Genomic DNA, 18,574 nt, shown 5'->3' on the forward strand with positions numbered 1-18,574 from the left:
ATTAAGAATTCTGCAAAGTGACACAGGAAATGGAAATAATAATCTGAATATTTTAGGCCAACACCAACAAAACACCTAACAATTGTTTTTGATGTACTGGAAAAATAAACAGATTTCATCTTTTAGTTCCTGGGCAATATTAAAACATTTTATTCTACCATTAGATATTCCCTCTGCCAACTTCCTAAAATGACTCTAGAAGTATTACTGACTTTTCTAACTTTATTTCCCCTGCTACTATTATTTTGTATGTTATTCTGTAAGCACCTTGCTTATTTTCTTGCCTATAGGGAATAATTTTACCTAAATATTAACATTAGTCATTTGAGCATGTTTCACAAACATTTTTACCCCTCTGCTCTTCTAAGACCATCCATTACTTTTATTCTGTTTCCTGCGTCGACATTTTTCATGCTGTTTGCAATGATTTTCAGTAGGAGAAAAAAGCTTAAATGCATACAATGATGCGTCCGTGAAACGGAATTTTCAAAGATATTTGTTGCCTGGATCTGTTGCTACAGTTTTAAAATAGAAATGTTATACCCAGGAAAATAAGGGCGTATTTTGCCACTGTAGGTAGGTTCAAATTTCCCCAAATATTTTTATTGCTTTCTTTCCTTTTTTTTTTTTAGTTTCACAAGAAACTATTTGCGCATTCAGAATTTCTTTCTATTTATTGAGATCATTTTTACTCATTGTTCCTTGATGTCAGCTCACCAAAATATCTGATTTCAGTATGTTTTCTGGTTGGATTCCTGAGAGCTGGCAACCCCCAAACAGGTTTGTTTAGCCGTGTGATGCACAGAACTGCAGGAAGGAAGCAAAGGCTGTTAGCAGAAGCCAGGGGGAAATCTTCAGAAGTGTGATGAGCCATGCCACACACACTAAGGACACAAAGAAATTGCATTCTGCACCCTCCGTAGAGATATTGATGGTAAGTAACAGAATGTTGGGAGCCAGAGTGCTTATGGAGGATCAATGCAGCCTCGGCTGCAGGTGAGAGGGAGCTGAGGATACCAGAGCCGCCGGACACCAGGGTCAGAACTGCTGGTCCTGCAGCCTGGAAACTCTGTGAAGCTAGCCTTGAGTGAGAGCATTTTTTTTTTTATTTTTAAGCTGGAGCGAGACAGCTCCTTGAGTGCAATGGCATTCTGGTCATCAGATCCAAATACGAGCTCAGCAGCTCTTTAAAAAAAAAAAAAAAAAAAATAGCAGATAGCTGCAGGGCCAGCCCTTCCCCCTGATGACTGTACACATTGATTTGCTTTGCAGATTGATTGCTTTTGGCATTTGCAGCCCTCCTGAACAACGGGGGGGGGGGGGGGGAGAAATCCAGGGACTGGGCCAAATTCACGATGATGAATGTGTGTGAAGACACATGTGGCGTCACATAGCTTGCTCTGGATAACAGCACTTAAGAGTAATAACAGCTGGATTCAAGTTTTTTAAATGAAAGCCATATTATCATTGGGGGGTATTGGATCAATGGGAGTCAGAGGGAGATAAAAAATTACTTGACATGAATGGGTTGTACCTTGGGATAGCGGCCACCAGGCGGGCATGACACACTGCTCTGGGTCTCTGTGGGATGACTTTTCTCACCTGGACTTGGGTGTTACGCCTTAGTTTGCAACGAGGGCACAGAAGGAGCACAGAACCTCTTCCGTATTTACTGTGGGGATTTTGTAAAGTATATTGTCCAATAAATCTCACGCTGCTTTCTTCATGAAGATATGCAAGAGAAATTCCTCACAAACCTTAGAGACAGGAAAAGCTATGTTCTTCAGAGGAATGGTGTTGTTTCCCCGTTATGGGCACTGCCTCTGGTGACTGCCAGGGTTTTCCTCCTGCTTTGACCCCTAAGACATAGGAACTGGGTTGAGGGTTAGGATCAGACGTTCCATATACCTTGTTCACTACTTTTATTCCTGACTTCATTCTGCTATCTTAACCTCATTCTGCTTTTAGTTTCATCTCTCTTTCTCATAGGCATTTTTGCAATATAGCAGAGTATAAATGAACAGTAAATACGAGTTCTATTTTTAAGTGATAAATTGTCATTTAAAACTTTGCCCAAGTGACGTCATCATGAGGGAAATATCCTTAATTTTTAAGAGATGCATGCTAAAGCATACATGGGAGTAAAATGATATGGGGCTGTGATTTGCTTTAAAATACTTCAACAACAGTCAAAGGGGGTAGATAAAGCAAGGATGGAAAATTTTTTTAAAGTGTTGAATCTAAGTAGTTTCTTTACTGTTCCCTCAATTTCTGTGTACGTTTAAAATTTTTAATTAGAAAATGTTTTCCATTTGGATCAAGTTTCTGACATAGTGGGAGGCCAGGCTCTTTGTGAACTTAACAGTTACATTTCCATCAGGAAATGCTTTGTTTAATAGTTGTTTATATAGTCTTCTGAACTGGCTTTGGTTGTTGGTTTGGTTGTTGTTTGGTTTGGTTTGGGTTTCCTCTCTGCCTACTCAGTTGACGCTCCAAGTCAAAATCTAAGACAGAATGAAGGCAGCAGGTCCGAAATCCAAGGCTACTTAAGTTGTGCTAAACTGAACATAGAAACCCTCCCATGTGCTTAGAAACACATCCTGCTTTCCTCCTTGATTGCCCAAATATGCCCTTCTGAGCTGCCATTTTTTTTCCTCTCCACCCAGTCCAGATCCAGATCTGGGAATTTAAAGAAGCAGGGAGTGCTGGTTCATGACAAAAGTGCTACACTAACTTGCAAAGTTGAAAGCACATAACATACCTTGTGCTCTTCCTGTGTCATGCATGTTACTGAATTTGGTTACTTTCTCTGTCTCTGTGTTTCCACTCCTGTATAAGAGTGAAGATTTGAGATAAAGACTGGAATTTAAGTGTGTATCAGGAAGGAATGCATCTTGGTTTAAATATGAGTCTGAAAAAATCTGTCATGGGCACTCAGCTAGCTGCTTACTTAGGGAAATGGTCATCTTAAGAGAAATTTATCATATGGCTTCATTGTAGTCACCCCTCCATATCCATGAGTTCTGCATTGCAGATTCAACCCACTGACCAAGGATCAAAAATATTCGGGAAAAAGAATTCCAAAAGTTCCAACAGGCAAAACTTGAATTTGCCGTGTACAGGAAACAATTTACATAGATTTACATTGTATTAGGTATTATAAGTAATCTATAGATTATTTAAAGTATACTGGAGGATGTATATAGGTTCTATGCAAACACTACGCCGTTTTATATACAGGACTTGACCGTCAGTGGATTTTGGTATCCACAAGGGTCCTGGAACCAATCCCTCCTCGATACCAAGGGACGACTGTATTGTCTGGGAACTGATGAAAACAGGAGTAAAATAACCTCTGCTTTCTCTCCATCTGGCGATGGTAAAATGGTTGAATAAATGCACTTTGCTTATGGCCTTGAAAAGCACAGGGGACTTCATCTTTCCAAGTGCTTTCATGCAATGCCCAAGGCTTATTCTTGGCATTTCATGCATAACTGGTCCTAATGTTTTATTTTCTTAACACCTGCTGGATCAACAAGAACCCACAGGATCATTGCTCCAAATTGTCTGAAAGAATTCTGACTATGAACCATTGATCACAGTGCAACCCCTTAGGCCACTAAAAGTAAAATGTCCTATCATTTTCAGCAGCATCCACAAAATTTTACTTTCTTCTTGCACAGTCGTCATTCCAGATGTACTTTTTTTTTTTTTTTTTTTTTTTTTTTTTGCTGTACGCGGGCCTCTCACTGCTGTGGCCTCTCCTGTTGCGGAGCACAGGCTCCGGACGTCCGCGCAGGCTCAGCGGCCATGGCTCACGGGCCCAGCCGCTCCGCGGCATGTGGAATCTTCCCCGACCGGGGCACGAACCCGTGTCCCCTGCATCGGCAGGCGGACTCTCAACCACTGCGCCACCAGGGAAGCCCCAAAAGTACTTTTTAATGAGCCTGATAGTGCTATTCTTATTATGATTTACAGTGGTAGCATTTCACCTAAAAACCGGTGCTATGCACACTATTAGTTAATAAACTTTGGGGAAATATTAGGTTGAACCATAGAAATTGACATTTTTACACTTCAAAATGAACGAATCTTGAAAATTTGACATGGCTCAACTTAACAGTGATCTCTCTTTCACGCAAATTATTCTGTTTGTTATTTTACTTTTCAGGACTTTCTTAGGTCAACCCCAGGCTGTTTCTATCAGTCATGGCCTGATGGGCACATGTCGATTTCCTGGGTGTCATCAGTATTCTTGAGCCGTGAGGCCAGAGCTTCAGGGGCCAAGAAATGTGCTTTGTCGCCTGCCATGTGGGAGGCAAGGACTGGAGTTCCCTGCAGTTGTCAGTGGGCCCTTCAATGTCCATGTGCCCTAACTTTATTCCCTCTCTTTGTGTTTGAGAGAGATCTAACATCCACATAGAATGCTAAGGCTCTTAATCCTTAAGGAGATTACCTACCTCAAATTTTAAATTCCTGTCATCATAGGCCATGTTTCTCAAACTGGTATAAATTGTATGTCATGCAAAACCAGAAGACGCTTGGAAATTGTAGTCAGTCCTACCCAGTGATGAATGACTTAAATCACCAGTTTTCTTTGTGTTGAAAGAAACATAAATATACTATGAAATAAAATACAAAAGTCATGTGAATTTTTAAGACTAAATATGACACTTGTTAGACATGTTTTTCTTTTAGAGCTATTGCCACTCCCAGAACCATGCGATGGGAGTTCACTGTTCTCGGCCAGTAGAGGGACTTTAGTGGAAGATTTGAGACCCTGAGTTTAGGAAATGCTTAGATTTGACAGCAAAGCCCATGCAACACTCTGTAAAATTACACTGTAAAATTAGCATAGAATATTAGTCTATAATCATTTGTGGAATGAGTGAGGGTATATATGACGATTATCATGATAAAAAAAAAAAGCCAGTATTTATTGAGTTCTTACAATGGGCCAAAGTATGCGTGCACCAGTATCCCAGAGGCTGGCAAACTATGTCCTGAAAGCCAAATTCAGCCCACTGCCTGTTGTTATAAATAAAGTTTTATTGGAACACAGTCACGCCAAGTCATGTACCTGTTGTCTCTGGCTGCACTCACTCTTCAACAGCATATTTGATTTGTTGCAACAGAGACTGTGTGTCCTGCGAAACCTAACCTATTTATCATCTGGCTCTTCATAGAAAGAGTTTGCCAACACCTGTATTAATGCATTTATTCCTCAAAGCAAGCTTCTGAAGGACATTCTATTATTGACTTCATTTTCTCATGAGAAAACTAAGGCATGAGAGGTTATATAACTTACCCAAGGTCATAGAGCAGGTAAGTGGCAGGACAGGGTTTGGAATCCATCAGTCTGGTTCCAAAACCCATATGTCTTAACTCATTATTAGAGATCCTTCTATATAAGAAGAAACATCTTCAAGGTCATCTTAAAAAAGCAGACATTAGGTTGATAGCTCCCTAGTAGGTGATGCTGATATATGTATCTATAACTAAAAATGGTGCCTGAGAACATCACGGCTCATCCATGTGATGCCCATTCCCCTTCTGCCTGTGGGCAGACCAGAGAGTCTGAGACACCTGAACAAAGCCCTGTGGAAACCACGGCTCCAGCCAAAATCACTCTTCCTGAACTTGGCTCATAAACCCCGATTCCACGCTTGTACGTTCCCCAAGTTGTTCTTTTCTACTTTAATGCCCTCCCAATGCCCACAGTGAAGGAGGTGGGGAGTTCAAACATTATGTGAGACAACGTTGATAATGGTGGGGAATGTCAGGTTTACCCTGTGGTGGTCATGACAGTGGCCTTTTTTTTTTTTTTTAAGAAGATGTTGGGGATATGAGTTTATTAATTAATTTATTTATTTTTGCTGTGTTGGGTCTTCGTTTCTGTGTGGGGGCTTTCTGTAGTTGTGGCAAGCGGGGGCCACTCTTCACCTGCAGTGCACGGGCCTCTCACTATCGCGGCCTCTCTTGTTGCGGAGCACAGGCTCCAGACGTGCAGGCTCAGTAGTCATGGCTCACGGGCCCAGTCGCTCCGCGGCCTGTGGGATCCTCCCAGACCAGGGCTCGAACCCGTGTCCCCTGCATTAGCAGGCAGACTCTCAACCACCGCGCCACCAGGGAAGCCCAGTGGCGTTCTTTTAACTTAATATTATTAATCTTTCCAGAAGACAAAGGTTACGACAACTTTATAAAATTCTTAAGATCCTGCAGTGTGCATGTGACTACATTATAAATAGAACAGATGATCTCGTAGTCAGGCTTCTGTTAACTGGGATTGCTCTGTTCATTGGTATTCCTGTGCTTATAGAGTGATGATCTCAGGAATTGTTCAGGGTGCTTCTTCATTCAGAACCTGCATTCATCATAGTTTCAACATTAAAGGTATTTGACTCTTCCTGATTCTGTTTAAAATGTACAATACATATGGTGTGCTATTTTCTTTTTAACTGGAAACAGGTTACTTAAAAAGCATTGGCAGTTCTCTCTAATGATAATAATGGCAGCTTACCTTTGGAACTGGCTTCCTTTGGGGGGCGGACAGGGAAATTCCCAAATAGTCCCTTGTGTGATATAAATGTAAAGGAAATAGCCACCCAGGTGTTGAGGGAGGAGATAACCAGGTGTTTGTGGGGTTGAGCCCCAGGCTCTGGCTCTGTAGGTAGATGGGGTCTCATAGCCTGTCAGTGTCCAACTGGTTCCTCCGCTTTCAGGGTCAGAGCTGTCAGAGTGGCCTGATGGGACTCAAAAGCCCCAGTGGAGGCCAGATGGCCAGGAGGGGTCATTAAGTCCTGAGGTACGGTTTGCCATAAGCCGGGAGAGTTTGCACTGGTGACCCTGTTTCAAGGTCAGGGCTTTAATCAGCTGAGCGGAACATTAACTCTGAATTCAGTGCAGAGCCTATACTAGAACCTCTTTGGACCAGTAACCCAGTACTGTGTGTGCGTCCTGTGTAGAAATGGCTGAGGGTGTGATTCAGCAGAGCTGATTTCATAAAGTCCTTGAAGTCCAGGCCATATCTGTTGTGGGACACGCACGGCTGAGTCTACGGAGAAAGATGCATCCCTCACTGCTCCCCAAGGAGCTCTGTGCAGAACAGGGACAGTGGGAGTGCAAACAGTGGACTGCCCTGTCCACCCGACTTCCTACCAGGGAGTGAAGGGGTGGGGGATGTCCAGAGTTGGGGTGTCCTCTTATAGATGGACAAGGGTCTTAACTTCTGACTTGGAGTAATGAGAAGATCCACTCACTATTATTCTCTAAATGATGTTATTTTCTCACCTCACTGTACTATGGATACTTCTGTGTACATGAATTTATTGGGCCCACTGAGGACTCTTCATGAATGGACAATCTGCTCTTTGAAAATGTTTGAGTCATGAGTCTACAGTCATTTGGAGGAACTTTAAAATATAAAATTTATATTAAATAGAGTATGAGGCATAATTCTTTTCCACTGCTGTGGGGTGTGTGGATGTTTGGTAGACACAGGGATCTTACTGAAATAGTAAAGAGAAATCTTAAGCAGATAAAACTCTTCATGTATAAGCCAGGAACAACCTAAAATATTTGCCCCTTCCACAATAAATTATATATGTAAAATCTATGTTTTGTTGAGTGCCTAGCAGTGTAATCTAATATTTTACTGATCATCTGATATTTCCTCAGAATGAATATGTAACTACAACTTCAGCTGCGTAGTTCTATTAACAGTCTTTGGTCCTCTTCAAGGATTGCTACCTAAGGTTATCATTTAGATAATAATGCCCCTTCTTCTTCATGTCCAAAACAAATTTTTTTCAGTGCTAGCTATTTCTCTAGGAGTTAAGAAATATGTTTACCTTATGGTAACAATACACAGTCAGGAGTCTCTCCCCCTGCCTTTTCCCCTTACTTGCATAAATCTTTATAAAAGGACATCTTACTTAGAAAAAAACAGAGATTCCATAACTGTCACTGGGAAGTTGGAAAAAATTTCCAGTGCTTCAGAGCAGCATCCTTGTACAGAGAGGCCCTACCTTATTATTACTATGTTTAACATCTTTATTCGAGTATAATTGCTTTGGCCCTACATTATTGATCCCTGCATGTCCTGGGGACATGGCACATAGAAGGTCCTCACATCTGGTAAACTGCCCCTTTTTGATTTTTTTAAATTGAAGTATAGTTAGTTTATAATGTTGTGTTAATTTTGGGTGGCCAGCAAAGTGATTCAGTTATACATACATATATATCTATTTTTTTCAGATTCTTCTGCTTATACATTGTTACAAAATATTGAGTATAGTTCCCTGTGTTATACAGTAGGTCCTTGCTGGTTGTCTATTTTATATACAGTAGGGTGTATATGTCAGTCCCAAACTCCTAATTTATCCCTCCCCTGCTTTCCCCTTTGGTAATCATAAGTTTGTTTTCAATGTCTGTGGGTATATTTCTGTTCTGTATATAACTTCATTTGTATCATTTTTAAAAGATTCCACATATAAACAATATCAAATGATATTTGTCTTTCTCTGGCTTACTCCACTTAGTATGATAATCTCTAGATCCATCCATGTTGCTGCAAATGGCCTTATTTCATTCTTTTCTGTAGCTGAGTTATATCCCATTGTATATATGTACCACATCTTTATCCACTCCTCTGTCAGTGGACATTTAGGTTGCTTCCGTGTCCTGGCTATTGTAAATAGAGCTGCTATGAACATTGGGGTGCATGTATCCTTTCGAATTATGGTTTTCTTCAGATATATGCCCAGGAGTGGGATTGCAGGATCATATGGTAGTTCTATTTTTAGTTTTTCTGGAACCTCCATACTGTTCTCCATAGTAGCTGCACCAATTTACATTCCCACCAACAGTGCAAGAGGGTTCCCTTTTCTCCACACCCTCTCCAGCATTGATTATTTGTAGACATTCTGATGATGGCCATTCTGACTGGTGTGAGGTGATACCTCATAGTAAACTGCCCCATTCTGAACACGATCATAGCTGGATAGATTTTGTGTTAGAACTCATTCAGGTGCAAGTGACAGAAAAACCCAACTCATACTGCCTTAAGCGAAGAACGAATTTTTGGTTCACGTAATTAAAATACCCCAAACCAGGTCTTTCACACCCTACCCCTCCCCTTCCCCCTCCCCATCTCCCTCTGCCATATCTCAGCTCAGCTTTCCTTTTGCATATTATCACCATGTAGTAATTCCAGCAGTTCCTGGTAAAGATAATTTTTTTCTTTTCTCAGCTGTTCTATAAAAGTCCCAGATTTATTTCATTGGACCAATTTGGAGCATGTGCCTTTCCTGAACCTATCACAGTGGCTGAAGAATTGGAATCTCTTATTGGCCAACCTAGATCATAGGCCCAGCCCTGGAGCTATTACTCTCACTTGGATAAGATTGGAAAAGTTGTGGTTCTTACCCCCAGTATGGGTTATTTTACTAGAAAAACATAAATGGATACCAGGCAAACAAAAACAACTGATTCCAGTTTGGGTTTTGTTTTTTTTTCCTTTACAACAGGTAACTATGTCTATGTCTTTCCCAAGTTAAGTAATGGCTGTAATCATTCCTCCATTTCCACAAGAAGGAAACTGTTCACACAAAGACTATAGAGAAAAGGGAAACACGAAAGAGGTGAGAGCTGTAGCCAGGCATATGCAGCTCTCCTCTTAAAATTGGAAAGCCCTTAAACATTCAAGGCTTTGATATTTTGGCTCAAATTATACATTTCAACACCTTACTGTTTGTGTTTGATGTCTGGGTTAGCAATATTAATGCAAAAAGAACCATCTGGGAAAACATTTTTTTCCTTTCTCACGTGGCTTCTTAATGGATAAGCAAAATGTTAATTATTTAAGCAAAAATGTTTATAAAATGGAGCTGCAATGTTGTTTTGAATAAGGAGTTTTATCACTGTACTGTCCACTTCTAGTTACAGAAAAACAGAAGCAGATTGCTTTGTACTCATGAGGAAAGTGTGGAGATCATTGCTAGAAACGCATTTTAGAATTTGCCCCAAATATTAATCTGTAAACACCATTCTTTGTAATTAAGCTCTGTTATAGCATAAGAAAAAAACTCAGTAAACCCTTTTAAGTGATGTCTCATAAGATTATAAAATTTCTGAAACCATTTTTGGATTAAGAAAGCCACAGACACACAATATTCACAGGGAAAAGAGGATTTTTAAAATAAAATTCTTGAAACTAACAGATTGGCATCATTAAATCAGGTGAGTTCTGGTAATTACTGAGAAATAAGACACCTGGATTCAATAAATATGGAAGCATTTAAGCATGTAGGAAAGCACAGAGAGACAGAGTAAAATGTGTAAATTTGAATTCTTATCCTATTGAAAGTCACAACAATAAGAATCACGTGAAATACTCTTGGCTTCCTGGGCAGAAATGAGCACATCAACACTTCAGGCTATGGCAATACATATTAATGCATTACAGATAAACCAATTAAAGGGCTTGATTACCAAATGTAAGACAATGAAAAGCAGTGCTTCTCATATAAATGTATGTGGATATTAGCGTACAGGACACTGGCCCTAAAAGCCCTAAGGATCTAGATCCTCACTCTTCACACAAATTCTGTCCTAAACCCATCTGCCTACGGACACCCATCTCCTCCGCCGCCGCTATCCTCTTTCTCCCACTTCACCAAAGAAGAACAAAACTCTTGTCTTTTTTTTTCTTGAATCTAACCATACTGCATTCTCCCAGGGTAGAAAAACCTCTCATCCAACCAAAGGGACTACTTAACATATATAAAATATAACGGGGACTTATAACGGTGGTGCAGTGGACAAGACTCCGTGCTCCCAATGCAAGGGACCTGGTTCGATCCCTGGTCAAGTAACTAAATCCCACATGCATGCCACAACTAAGGAGCCCACGAGCCGCAATTAAGACCCGGTACAAGCAAATAAATAAATAAATGGTTTTTTTTTTAAGTAGGAAGCTTGTTTATAGAGAAAAGAAATTAATTTAAAAAAACAGATAAAATATTGCCACAGGAAAAAAAAATCATCAGTAAGAAATGAGGATCTCGATGCCTTATTTCATGCAGGTGACAAATGTATGAAAAGATTTTTTTCATCAAAGGTTTTTATCTATCACAGAATTAGAATATTTAACTGTGAAAAACATGCTGGGAATTTACAGTCAGCTAAGAAGTGTGTTCTGTCTGCATTTTTACGATTCTCCACAGCGAGAATGAGCTTTGGTGATTCATGTTATTAACCTGTGCCTTGGTCTGTGTCTCAGTTGCATATTTTGCATGATTTCAAGGAAGGATAAAAATGTCCATGTTTACTTGCATGAAATTTCTAAAGGTTATAATATAATAGAAATCTTTGTGTTTTTTTTTAATATAGGCACACATCTCCTCCTGTCACTCTTCATTCATTCCATTTATTTATGTACTTAACATTGCTGTGCTGTAGATGACGCACTTAACAGCAATTATTTTATTCACTTTTTGTAAACTCTACGATTACTAGGGACTAAATACCTTCTCTTTGCTGTTAATTCCCAGAAGAGTTAACTGCACTCTTTAAAGTAAAACATCTATTTAGGTATGGGTGTATGACAAAATATTCTCAAAATGCAATCTAGTATGTAATACCCTGAACTTTAGAAAATCATCTTTATTTAATAAGGATTAGTTCCTTCCACTCAGATGTTGATATTTTAATACCGTCAAGTGTGTAATCATAAACTTAATAATTTTCATCCAGGAAATGAGATTCCTAAGCAGTCCATATGTAATAGTTCTCAACTGTCTGTCTTTAAAGCCATCTGTCATGCCTTTGTAAGGTCCTTCAAGTCAACCTAGAATATTGAAATTGGCATAAAATAGGTCTTTGTTCATGAGCGACAGAAAAATTCTTATAGTCTCCAGTTTCATGAGGTTGTTTTTACCAGGTTTGGTCCAAACCCAGCTCCACAAACAAGATGCCTCTAAAGAGAGTATAGCAGGTGAAACTAACCATCAGTTGGTTAAGTCTTGATATAGAATGAAGGTATATTTACCAAAAACTGAGAAACTGAAAGGCTTTTAGTTTGTCTGGCAAAATACTGGGTGATGTCTTGGATATTTTAATATTTTGTATCCCAATATTATTACCAGTAGTTGAATGAAACTCACCTGCAATGGGTTTGGTAGGCCTCCACTCTGTACTTCCAACTTCTGACAGGCGTGTGCAGGGAAGAGAGCTCTCACTTTAGATCTGAAACATGGGTTAGATCTGAAAGACAGTCCGTTCTCTCTTTTACTGACCCTCTTCAGACTGACATAACTAATACTCATCACCCATCAAAGACAGCATGAAGAGCTTTACTGGTAAAATAAACATGGTACCTTAGTCTGCTTGGGCTGCCGTAACAAAATACCATAGACTGGGTGGCTTAAAGAACAGAAATTTATGTGTTGCCATACTGAAGGCTGGGACATCCAAGATCAAGGTGCTGGCTGATTCGCTTCCTGGTGAGAGCTCTCTTCCAGGATTGCAGGTTGCACCTCCTCACTGCATCCTCACATGGCCTTTCTTCTGTGCTCATGCGGTGTCTCTTCTTATAAGGACACTAATGCTATTGGATAAAGGCCCACCCATATGACCTCATTTAACCTTAATTACTTCCTTAGAGGCCCCATCTCCACATACAGTCACACTGGGGGGTTAGGGCTTCAACATATGAATTTGGGGGCCATGCAAATATTCAGTCCATAACACATGGGAAATGATAATTAAGTGCATGCCAAATAAATGCAAAAAATAGAAACTGAGCAGTCCTGCATAACAAACCACTCCAATACTTATTGACTTAAAATAACTGTTTAATACTCACAACTCTGTTGTTCAAGAATTCAAAGAGTACTCAGAAGGGAAAGTTTATTTCTGCAGTTTGTGGTGTTGGAGAATCCCTGATAGCCTTCCTCACATGGTTGGTTTCTTAGCTATTGCCTGAAATGGCTGGGGGTTGGCTGGGTCTCTCTCTCTCTTTCTCTCTTTCTCTCTCACTTCCCCCCTCCCTCCCTGCTTCCTAATAGGCTTTTCTACTCCAGAGCCTCTTTTTTCCACATGCCTCCCTTTACAAGGATTCTTTAGATGTCCTCTGATTTCCCCCATGATTGAAAACAGAAGCTATACAACCTCTGAAGTCCTGGGCTCAGAAATCCCAAACTATCATTTCTGCTGCATTCAGTTTGTCAAAATGAATCACAAGTCCAGTTCAGATCCAAGATACGGGGAGACAGACCTACCTTCTTGGTCAGAGAAGTTGCACAGGCGTACAGGGATGAGAATAATTGTTATTGGCTCTAGTTGCAGACAAATCTACCACAGTCTGCCCTCGGGCCACAAAAGTTTACATCACTTCCACATGTAAACCATAATCAACTCCTCCAAAGACTCCCAAAGTCTCATCCAATTTGACATCAGGTTCTATGCCCAGAATTTCTTGATCTGTGTTGATATATATTTTTATTTATTATTCTTTAGAAAAATTTTCTTTTTGAAAATGGTTTTTGAATTGAATGATTTTATAGGTCAACAAATATAAGAAAAATAATTATTCATTTCATAAGTGAATTTTTCTAAAAACTGCAAATGTCCCGGTATAGATTTTTAATGTCATAGTCACCATTCCACAGTTGTCTAGTACACTGCCTTCTGCAGTGACAGAGATGTTTTGTAGCTGCACTGTCCAATGCTGTAGCAATTAGCCACATTCAAATACTGAGTGCTTGAAATATGGTTTATGTGACCGAGGAATTAGATTTTAAATTGTATTTAATTGAATCAAGCCAAATGTGACTAGTGGCTACTATACTGGATGGTTCAGGTCTAACAAGTCCTTTTGCTAGTTAAGTGGTATATAATTCTTTTCTTTCAACAGACTTAAAGAACATAATTGTGTTGTCCAGTGATAGACTGAATGGGTCATGGCAACCACCCATGGTCACATGGCAAGAAAAGTATGGCATATGCACATTAGAATAATTCCAGGAAGATTGAATACATGGACTATTGATAAATGTAAGTAGGATGTAGGGAAACTCCCAAAATAGTGCAATACCCTAGGGATAGTAACAGGAAAGTTGTTACCATCTTTGGGCCAGAAGGGGTAGGAGGAGGGAGAGTTGACCAGAACCCAGAAAGAAACAGGCAATGTAGAGAGGGTCACCTTGAAAGGAGAGAGACCCTTGCAGGGAAGGAGCTAGGAGAACAAGTATTCGTCTCTTCTCTTCCTATCACCTCCTGCCAAAAGATCTTCATTGGCCAAATCCGACTGGAAGCAAGAAGGAAAGAAAGTACATTGGTGTAGTCTGTACAGGTCAGCCTCTGGACAGAAAGTGGGGTTAAAGAGGATGATGTAGATGTAGAAGGATAAGTAGAAGATGCCCCGTACATAAAAACATTAAAATAATTTTGTACTATAAGTTATTATGTGTTTTTGGCATCCAACTCAAATGGAATTCAAGGAATTGAGTGACATTGCTATAATTAGACTCTTTCTATTTCATTTACTTATTTATGTAAGTAAGATTTTCTCAATCTGAGCTCTGTATCATTTGAGGAATAAGTGATTCATCCAAAGGTATACAAACTGAGTGGAAGGGAAAGCTCCATTCATCTCACATTTTACAAAAATATAATTAGACTTGGCAAATGTTTTGTGTATTTAGATTCTTAAATCAATGATGAGTTTTATTATCATAATTATTAGCTTCAGGTGAGTGAGACTTTTCAAAGGAGGTGAATGGAAGCATCAGCAGTCCGTGATGAGAGGCAGCCAGTGGGGGCTCAGACTCTGGGCTGGGTGGCCTCGGTTCTAGTGTGCCACCACTTGTTTGCTATGGAGCGTCAGGCAAGTTCATTAACTTCTGTGCCTCAGCTTCCTAACCATAAAATGGTGATGATACTAGTACTCACCTCATAGGGTTACTGTGAGGAATAAATGACCTGATGAACATAAAGAGCTTTAGACAGTACTGTATAAATATGTGTTGTATCAGTCAGCCATTGCCACAATAACACTGAGTAACAAAAAAACATAAAATTTCAATGGCATAAAACAATAAGCATTCATTTCTCACTGTGCACTTGTGGATTGCTTAGAGTTGCCTCAGGCTTCAGGTTGAGCCCAGGTCTGCTCCAAGAGTCTCTGATCCTCCTTGGACCAACAGCTAAACAGAGCATGTTCTTCTCATGGCAAAAAGCAGCAACATGAGGAGATCTTAATCTCCTTCTCTGAAGTTAAGAAGTAAAGAACTTTTCTGAAGTAACTTTTTGCTTAAGTTTTAAATTTTCTTTTGTTGCATATGTCTTTCTGAAATCTTGTATTTTTATTGGAATCTCAATAGAGAATACATTGTTAACTGAAAAAAACTCCTTGATTTTGAACCAAATTCATGCTTCATTCAAAAGACCAGTATATTCCATTCTTTGCAAGAGTCTGCATCGTGTCTGCAGCAAACAAATGACATGAATCCTGGACAACATAAAAGAAAATGGAGAGAGATCATTTTCCTTGGATTCTAGATTCGTTTTGAAAATAATTTTTTCTCTCCTTCTTTTGATAAACCTGTCTGTGGACTATCTGAGCAATTTCATAGCATCTACTGAAGATAAATAATTTGGCAAACATATCACATGTGCTAGCTAAGAGATTAATCTTGCCCCTGAGCAGATGAGGTAGGATTCCAAGGGAAATTATGGATCTGTCCATCGTTTGGCCTGCATGTTTTATTATCAGAAGCCAACGAAGTTTTAATTTCACCTTCTTCTGTTTTCTGGTGAGTAAACAACAACTGTAAACAGTGCTGCAATGAACACTGGGGGGCATGTATCCTTTCGAACCATAGTTTTCTCCACATATATGCCCAGGAGTGGGATTGCAGGATCATATGGTAGCTTTATTTTTAGTTTCTTAAAGAACCTCCATACAGTTTTCCATAGTGGCTGTACCAATTTACATTCATACCAACAGTGTAGTAGGGTTCCCTTTTCTCCACACCCTCTCCAGCATGTATTGTGTGTAGACTTGTTTGATGATGGCCATTCTGACTGCTGTGAGGTGATTGATATCTCATTGTAGTTCTGATTTGCATTTCTCTAATAATAAGTGATGTTGAGGATCTTTTGATGTGCCTCTTGGCCATCTGTATGTCTTCTTTGAAGAAGTGTCTGTTTAGGTCTTCTGCTCATTTATTTTTTTTAACATCTTTATTGGAGTATAATTGCTTTACAGTGTTGTGTTAGTTTCTGCTGTATAACAAAGTGAACCAGCTATATGTATGTGTATATCCCCATATCCCCTCCCTCATGCATCGCCCTCCTATCCTCCTTATCCCACCCCTCTAGGTGGTCGCAAAGCACTGATCTGATCTCCCTGTGCTATGCAGCTGCTTCCCACTAGCTATCTATTTTACATCTGGTAGTGTATATATGTCAATGCTACTCTCTCACTTCATCCCAGTTTACCCTTCCCCCTCCCTATGTCCTAGAGTCTATTCTCTACGTCTGTGTCTTTATTACTGTCCTGCACTTAGGTTCATCAGAACAATTTTTTTTTTCTTTTTAGATTCCATATATATGTGTTAGCATATGGTATTTGTTTTATTCTTTCTGACTTACTTCACTCTGTATGACAGACTCTAAGTCGATCCACCTCACTACAAATAATGCAGTTTCGTTTCTTTTTATGGCTGACTAATATTCCATTGTATATATGTGCCACATCTTCTTTATCCATTCATCTGTCCATGGACACTTAGGTTGCTTCCATGTACTGGCTATAGTAAATAGTGCTGCAATGAACATTATGGTACATGACTCTTTTTGAATTATGGTTTTCTCAGGGTATATGACCAGCTGTGGGATTGCTGGGTCATATGGTAGTTTACTTTTAGTTTTTAAGGAACCTCCATAGTGTTCTCCATAGTGGCTGTATCAATTTACATTCCCACCAACAGTGCAAGAGGGTTCCCTTTTCTCCACACCCTCTCCAGCATTTATTGTTTGTAGATTTTTTTGATGTTGGCCATTCTGACCGGTGTGAGATGATACCTCATTGTAGTTTTGATTTGCATTTCTCTAATGATTAGTGATGTTGAGCATCCTTTCATGTGTTTGTTGGCAATCTGTATATCTTCTTTGGAGAAATGACTATTTAGGTCTTCTGCCCATTTTTGGATTGGGTTGTTTGTTTTTTTGATATTGAGCTGCTTATATATTTTGGAGATTAATCCTTTGTCAGTTGCTTCGTTTGCAAATATTTTCTCCCATTCTGAGGGTTGCCTTTACATCTTTTTTATGGTTTCCTTTCCTGTGCAAAAGCTTTTAAGTTTCATTAGGTCCCATTTGTTTATTTTTGTTTTTATTTCCATTTCTCTAGGAGGTGGGTCAAAAAGGATCTTGCTGTGATTTATGTCATAGAGTGTTCTGCCTATGTTTTCCTCTAAGAGTTTGATAGTGTCAGGGCTTACATTTAGGTCTTTAATCAATTTTGAGTTTATTTTTGGGTATGGTGTTAGGAAGTGTTCTAATTTCATCCTTTTACATGGAGCTGTCCAGTTTTCCCAGCACCACTTATTGTGGAAGCTGTCTTTTCTCCATTGTATTCTCTTGCCTCCTTTATCAAAGATGAGCTGACCATATGTGCATGGGTTTATCTCTGGGCTTTCTATCCTGTTCCATTGGTCTATATTTCTGTTTTTGTGCCAGTACCATATTGTCTTGATTACTTTAGCTTTGAAGTATAGTCTGAAGTCCAGGAGACTGATACCTCCAGCTCCCTTTTTCTTTCTCAAGCTTACTTTGGCTATTCGGTGTTTTTGTGTTTCTATACAAAGAGTGAAATTTTTTGTTCTACTTCTGTGAAAACATGTCATTGGTAGTTTGACAGGGATTGCATTGAATCTGTAGATTGCTTTGGGTAGTATAGTCAATTTCACAGTGTGTATTCTTCCAATCCAAGAACATGCTATATCTCTCCATCTGTTTGTATCATCTTTAATTTCTTTCATCAGTGTCTTACTGTGTTCTGCATACAGGTCTTTTGTCTCCTTATGTAGGTTTATTCCTAGGTATTTTATTCTTTTTGTTGCAGTGGTAAATGGGGGTGTTTCCTTAATTTCTTTTTCAGATTTTTCATCATTAGTGTATAAGAATGCAAGAGATTTCTGTGCATTAATTTTGTATCCTGCCACTCTACCAAATTCATTGATTAGCTCTAGTAGTTTTCTCTAGGATTCTCTATGTATAGTATCATGTCATCTGCAAACGGTGACAGCTTTACTTCTTTTCCAGTTTGGATTCCTTTTATTTCTTTTTCTTCTCTGATTGCTGTGGCTAAAACTTCCAAAACTATGTTGAATAATAGTGGTGAGAGGAGGCAACCTTGTCTTGTTCCTGATTAGAGGAAGTGGGTTCAGTTTTTCACCATTGACAATGATGTTGGCTGTGGGTTTGTCATATATGGCCTTTATTATGTTGAGGTAGGTTCCCTCTATGCCTACTTTCTGCAGAGTTTTTATCACAAATGGGTATTGAA

The sequence above is a fragment of the Monodon monoceros genome, unplaced genomic scaffold (genome assembly GCF_005190385.1).
Source record: "Monodon monoceros isolate NGI ecotype Baffin Bay Population unplaced genomic scaffold, NGI_Narwhal_1 Super_Scaffold_15, whole genome shotgun sequence".
In the NCBI taxonomy this organism is placed as follows: domain Eukaryota; kingdom Metazoa; phylum Chordata; class Mammalia; order Artiodactyla; family Monodontidae; genus Monodon; species Monodon monoceros.